A 7,950-nucleotide genomic window follows, 5' to 3' on the forward strand; every position below is an offset into this window, starting at 1 on the left:
CATAAAACTTTCAAGGTCATTTTACAGTATTGCACACGCTTTAAAATATCATGCAGAATATAATTTTTAATATAAATTTCTAAAACTGTGGTGATGCATTTCTGTTTTGCATTAAATTATTATTGATTTAAATTACATAACATGTAAATATAAAAAATCTTAATTTGGAAAAAAACATAAAAATAGAAATTACTATAATTTATCTTTTTGCTTCTATTCCATTTTTTTAATATCGATATGAAACTAGTTCAAACACCATTATTCTGTAGGAATTAACACATCCACAGACTCAAAAAATATCAGCCAATTATCAACTTTATTTTACCCACATTTGGTGAAATAAAGTTGTTGATTAATTAGTATTTTTGGAGTCTGCAATTATTCCTAGAGAATAATGGTGTTTGAACCAGTTACATATTGATAGAAATTACTGTTCTAATATTGTTTACTATTTCAGTTCATAGATATATTTTTAGCCTTGTATTACAATTAAAAATTTCCAAGAAGTTTGATGATAAACAGTTATTCCTTTATTGAGAGGAATCAAGTAATTGCTTGCTAAAACACTTATTTTTAAGTCATGCAAACAGATTGGAAAAATTTCTCTTTAAGTTAACATAAATCTGTTATATATTAGTATTCTTTTAAACAAAACTGATTATATTTTTTATTGATTATAAAGATTTTTTATTACTCCATAATCACTATTTTTATTTATTTCATATTTTGGAGTTTTTATGTTTTTAAATCTTAGAACAAGATGTATTCTTATGCAGTTTTATTTTAACAGTGTTAGACATTCAGCAGTGGGAACTTTAATAATACTGTTAATTCTATGTAGTAGCATTGACGATGATACAAAATGCATATTCTGTATAGAAAATGACTGTATTGCGATGTTTCCTTGATGATGGTGCCTTTGTGTGGTGCATGCCCTGCACTCCCACTTGTAACATATCTGCAGATATGTTTCATACAGGAAGGATGTGGATTTGTTAGAACAAGCCTCTGATCCAAAATAGGTCTTCATATAGAAGTCATTATTAATAACCAAACACAATCCTATCAACCTTTAAACATTTTATCTTCTAGATTAGTTGATAATTATATAAATCTATATGTATAAAACATCATAATTGTAATTTTGTGTTAATGTTTTTAACTATTGTGGTTTGCTTATTGTCATAAATTGTATTTAAGTGATTTTCCAATGTGACCGCAGGGTCAGCACCTCTTTAGCACCCTGTCAGGATAACACCACTGTGTCTTGTGAACAGACACAGGAAAAGAATATTGGCTGTTAATTTACTTTTCACGAACAGTCGCACGTGCGGACTTTTGGTCCCGGGATGGAGGCGGTAGGAGAGAATCAGAGGAATTACACTCTACAGAATTTCTTTATATACATAATACCCGTTTATTATTCTACTTTAAAGCTATATACAATTCATGTTGGATTACAATTAACATAGCTATTATTTTCCTGATAACAAGTACGACAGAGAGAGTTCACAATTACTTCACGCGAGGATAAATACCTTGATATAAGTTGTGAGGGTTGGAAATTTAGTCCTTGGAACTCAAGAGAGCGCGCAGTTCTTTCGAACGATGAGGTTTCGTAGTGATGGTTTTCCCACATGGCGGTGATTAGAACAGTCACTGGCAGCAGCTAATCCACACACGTAATCCTACAGTTCTCTTAACTCTGGAAACTGTCTTTGATGCATCGACCCCTCCTTTTTATAAAGGGGGCCATTGTCGGGTTTTTCCACTGCCTTATTAGGATTATTTGTTCACCACTAACCAATAGTGTTTTCTTTCTTCTTTTCGTAGATTCCGGGTGACACATTCGATGTATCATCTTCAACCAGGAAATAAGTCCATGGGAAAACAATTTTATTATTCTTTAAAATGTCGGTTTGTTGTTTATCTCTCTAAACTAAAAAAAAAATATTTTTTTTTCAACTAAAAAAAAATTTTAACANATAGTGTTTTCTTTCTTCTTTTCGTAGATTCCGGGTGACACATTCGATGTATCATCTTCAACCAGGAAATAAGTCCATGGGAAAACAATTTTATTATTCTTTAAAATGTCGGTTTGTTGTTTATCTCTCTAAACTAAAAAAAAAATATTTTTTTTTCAACTAAAAAAAAAATTTAAACAAACCATTTCACCAAGATTGGCTCTCACACCAATTTTTTTATTTTGTATTTGGGCTGCAGTTTTCAAATTGCAGACATATAGATTTCCACTGTTGTTTGTCTGTCTGTCCTTTAATCTTGAGAACAGGGTTAGATAGATGAAAATTGAGACCAGATATGGAAAGCCAGAAGCCCCAATTAACTGTATACAATCTATTCAATAGTTTACCTTAAAGCATATAAATACCTGGCTGTCATAGTATAGGCTTATTGAAAACTGGCATAGGTTAATAAACACAAGTATACTTTTAAATGCTATTTAAATAAATAGCATTTAAAAGTACTAATAAGTGTGTTGCATTCTATTAACATCCTCTTTATTTTAAAAATTTTGGCTTCTCTTACTTTTAGTGCTAAAAAGTATCAAGACAACCAAGTATACCAAATACTTTTAAATGTAGTTGTAACCATTCTAAAAGATATGTAAGCAAAATCAAATGAAAACCTATGAAGAGAATAGATGAATATATATATGCTATAAAGAAAGATGTATGTTCTTCTGTGGTTGCAGAGCATTGTAATAATATGGGTTGCAAAATAAAATAAGAAATACCATCAAGATTCTTAAAAAAAAGAAAGAAATAGTATTAAAAAGGAGGCTTTGCAAACAAATTATTAAAATAAATTAATGTGATCTTATTAATAATAATTTAGGTTAAATTTGCATGAAAGTTGGCATATATTGTTAAAACAATAGAGTGCATTTAAATGCATGGCAAAGGTTATAAAAAGGAAATATGCAGATGGTTAAATGATTAAATAATTACCACAAATACTAATGTTTGGAAATATTTGTTGCTTTTAATAATGCAAAAACAATTGGTAATGTAAATTGAAACACTTGATGTGAGTAACATTGAAATGTAAATATACATTGTATACACCCATACCTTGCTTTATGGCCTAGATACGTTCCACGAAACTTGGCCGCAAAGCGAAAAGCCGTATAAGGAATCAATTATTCTAATACAAATTCATACAAATTCAATGGGATCAGTTCCAAATTTATTAAATATGTAACATGGTTTATCATTCAAAATGCATTTTATCTTTTTATTTCATTTAAATCAAAAATACATACATAAGAAGTACATACATTTGTACATATAACAATAACAGACTCCAAAAACCAACAATAATCTATAAACAAAAATGAAACAACTTCATGTTACATAAAATATGTGTATGTTTACATACATAATTTTTTTTAATGGCTTTAATCTGAAGACGATGAAGAAATGGTAACCTGCAGATCACTGTCGTCGTCATTTCTTGCTGGTAAGGATGGGCCTGGCTTAAAAAAATTGTCCACCATTGTTTGTCTTGCCTTCTTGTCTATTTCGTTCTTCAGTAATAAATATGTACATAAAACACTCACAGACAAGTCTAAACCAGCCACTTTATGAGCACACACTGAATAACGCTCGTAAACAAGAAAAAATAGAAAAGTGTGTGCATCAAGATTGCGCTTGCGCAAGATTGGCAACATGTAGATATATCGACATCAAAAAAAGTTTTTTTGCCGTTATAGTGAAACATTTTAGGCTGTAAATCGAAAACGTGCCTTAATCGAAGAGGGCCGTTATAGCAAAATGCCATATAAAGAGCGGCCGTATAGCGAGGTATGGGTGTATTACAGATTTAAAGGCTAATTTTTTCCTTTTCTTTTTTATAGAAATAGAAAAATAAAGGGGGAAAAGTATTATTTGCTAAAAATTAGCATAAAAATAGCAGAAAATGTAGTGTAAAAATATAATGATTCAGAAACTAAATCATTATGGCAGACTTTTATATCATATATATGCAGAAAAACCCATAGATGTTCCAGTCACTTTAAAATAAAGATATAGAAGTAGATGGCATTCAGTAAGATCTGCCACTTAACTATATGAAAGCACAATTGAAAGGAAGTTAATTGTACTTATCAGAAGTTTTTGTTAACATCTTTAGGATTATTAGCCCCTTTCTATGCTTGGATCTTTCTTTCTTTCTTACTTCTCTTCCTATTTCATCTAACTTGACTTGTTCTCTTTTGTTTTCCTATTGACCTCTTTGATCTTCTAGATTTACTGAGTTTTCCAAGTGTTACGAATAGTGTCTGTAGAGACTGGCTCATCCTGTTCGGATAATTCTGAGCATTTACAAGAATATTCTTTCACTCAATTTCTGATTCAGAGGACTCGTCTTCCAAAGGATATGATTTATGTGTGTGGGGAGATTGTGACTTTGCTTCCTTTTTTTGTTAACTGGAGAATTCTTCATGATGATCTTTTTCAGAACTTGGGATTAAAACATTCCCTCTTCAGGCTACAAATACATAAAATATATCCAACATTAGTAATTTTATAATGACAACATAAAAAATTAAAATTAAAACTACCAACTGAGAAAACTCCAGTTTTACATAAACACTTCTTAGTAACATCACAATATGCTTCTTAAAGTATTTTTTGGAAATTCCTTGTTAAATATTCAGGAATGTAAACAAAATAAAATAAATTGAAGAATAAAATTAAGGAATTAAAAAAAATTGTTAAAAAAGGTAAATTGACACATAAAACTGTTGAGAAAATACATACAATTTTGACTACTAATAAATGTTATAATCTCTCTTGTGGTGATAATCCTAAAGAATTATTCATGAGGATCTTCAGAATTATTGTTCAGAACAAAAGAAGCTAAACTATCAATTCACCTTCTTAACAATTTTTTAATTCCTTAATTTTATTCTTTAATTTATTTTATTTTGTTTACATTCCTGAATGTTCAAAACAAGAAATTTTCCAAAAATATGCTTTGAGGAACATATTGTGATGTTACTGAGAAGTGTTTATGTAAAACTGGAGTTTTTCCAATTGATAATTTTTATTTTTATTTTTTACATTGTCATTATAAAATTACTAATGTTGGATATATTTTATATATTTGTAGCCTGAAGAGGAAATGTTTTAATCCCAAAGTAGTGAATAAAAATTTCTTTTGTCAACTGAACTTTGTCTCTTGATTAAACAGACTTGTTTATAAGACAAACTTGAGTTACGGTTTGATAGTCTTAATTGGAACACATGGGTTTTTTTTGCATTTCTATGTAGTTAAAAATATAGCAAAATTTATAACATTGAATATATAGTTAAGTAAGTAAAGTATTTATTTACTTTTTTTGACTTTATATAAAAGAGGTTGAGATGGTTATTTTGATATTTTCTAACACTTTGACATTGAATTATGAATAGAATAGAATTAGAATGAATTATGAATGAAACATGATGAAAAATATGCTGTTTTAGTACAGAGTAGAATTTATGTAATATTTGTAATAATTTTTTCAGGTTTGCAATTTTTTTATATACTTACTTTTATTAATATAAAAATGACTGTGGTATCTTACTACCAAATTAATATATTTAACAATCTGCTTATAGTGTATTTAATGCATTTAACTAATGATCATTATAGAAAAGTGTATCTTCTAAGAAAAAGTCTCTTCCATTATCATAAACAATTTTTTTGGAATAGACTATACTTGTGTATTTAAAGTTCTCTTTTATAAAACATAATATAAACAATATGTTTATATATGGATAATTTCTTCTGACAAGTTAATATTTTCTGTAATTTATTTTAGAAGTGTTTGTTTAAAATATTAAAGAATGCTTTTACAATATATTTCACATAGACTAAATTTTTCTAATAACATTGGGCCTGGCTTAAAAAAATTTTCCACCATTGTTTGTCTTGCCTTCTTGTCTATTTCGTTCTTCAGTACAGTAATAAATATGTACATAAAACACTCACAGACAAGTCTAAACCAGCCACTTTATGAGCACACACTGAATAACGCTCGTAAACAAGAAAAAATAGAAAAGTGTGTGCATCAAGATTGCGCTTGCGCAAGATTGGCAACATGTAGATATATCGACATCAAAAAAAGTTTTTTTGCCGTTATAGTGAAACATTTTAGGCTGTAAATCGAAAACGTGCCTTAATCGAAGAGGGCCGTTATAGCAAAATGCCATATAAAGAGCGGCCGTATAGCGAGGTATGGGTGTATTACAGATTTAAAGGCTAATTTTTTCCTTTTCTTTTTTATAGAAATAGAAAAATAAAGGGGGAAAAGTATTATTTGCTAAAAATTAGCATAAAAATAGCAGAAAATGTAGTGTAAAAATATAATGATTCAGAAACTAAATCATTATGGCAGACTTTTATATCATATATATGCAGAAAAACCCATAGATGTTCCAGTCACTTTAAAATAAAGATATAGAAGTAGATGGCATTCAGTAAGATCTGCCACTTAACTATATGAAAGCACAATTGAAAGGAAGTTAATTGTACTTATCAGAAGTTTTTGTTAACATCTTTAGGATTATTAGCCCCTTTCTATGCTTGGATCTTTCTTTCTTTCTTACTTCTCTTCCTATTTCATCTAACTTGACTTGTTCTCTTTTGTTTTCCTATTGACCTCTTTGATCTTCTAGATTTACTGAGTTTTCCAAGTGTTACGAATAGTGTCTGTAGAGACTGGCTCATCCTGTTCGGATAATTCTGAGCATTTACAANAAAATTTAAATTTGCCGACTGAAATTCTTTCGGATGATTGACGTTTTGGATGATTGACTTTTGGAAAATCGACACTCTACTGTATATAAATTTTTGATATTAGGAAATATTTTCCTAATTTTTCATTTAGAATTTATGTTAATATATTATAATCAACTTAAAATACAGCCAAATCCAGTAACAAAAATTCAAATTTAATAACTATGAAATGATGATGATTTTTAAATAACATCAAAAACAATCTTATGTAAAGATCATCATCAGGTTCTTATGTTATAACAGAAAACATCTTCAAAAATACAAACAATTGAATGGTTTGAATTGTATTACATATCACATGCACAAGGGTTATAACTAGTACAAGTAGTAATTAATGTGAAAACAACTCAAAGTTCTTTAAAAATAACAAAAAACAATTAGCATTTCTGGAGTTCACCTTTATTTACAGATTATTGCCTAGCACTTTCAGACAACTAAGTCCATTGTCAGTAAATGAATTGAATTAATTTAATTTATTTATTATAGCCAAATTACTTAATAATTAATTAGTCTTAATCAGCTGAATAATGAATCCAGCTGTTCATTTGATATTTAAATTAATTATCGGGTTAGTTGTATGTTTTTATATTTCTTTTCTGGTTATAAATGTTTTTAACTAAAATCTTTCAGTTGAAGAAAATAATCTCTTAACAATATTTAAAAAATTGGAAGCCTACTAAATTTCAATGTTGTAAAATAATAAATATTTCACCATCCTATGCTAAAAGAGTGGANCTAGCCAAATTACTTAATAATTAATTAGTCTTAATCAGCTGAATAATGAATCCAGCTGTTCATTTGATATTTAAATTAATTATCAAGTTGATTTCATATGTTATATATAACAACAATACATACCTAAGAATAAACAATATATAAGTTGAAAAAAGGAAAAAGGCAACAGCTCATCACAGCTGATCAGTGTCAGGTTAAATCCAATGATGACAGGATCCAAGATGCTACTTTAGTAGAATAAAGTGGCATAATGCCCTCTAAAACTAAAATATAAAAATCTTGACTTATAAAAAATTAGAAATAAATTTGATAAGGGGCTGTCCATAAATGACATCCACATTTTTCTTGAAAATTTCACTCCCCTTTCACCTCTTGTCCCAGTTTGTCCAAGTTTCATAACTCTGCTCCCCT

Source organism: Centruroides sculpturatus, unplaced genomic scaffold (genome assembly GCF_000671375.1).
Source record: "Centruroides sculpturatus isolate CEXI.00-Female unplaced genomic scaffold, Cexi_2.0 scaffold152, whole genome shotgun sequence".
NCBI lineage: Eukaryota > Metazoa > Arthropoda > Arachnida > Scorpiones > Buthidae > Centruroides > Centruroides sculpturatus.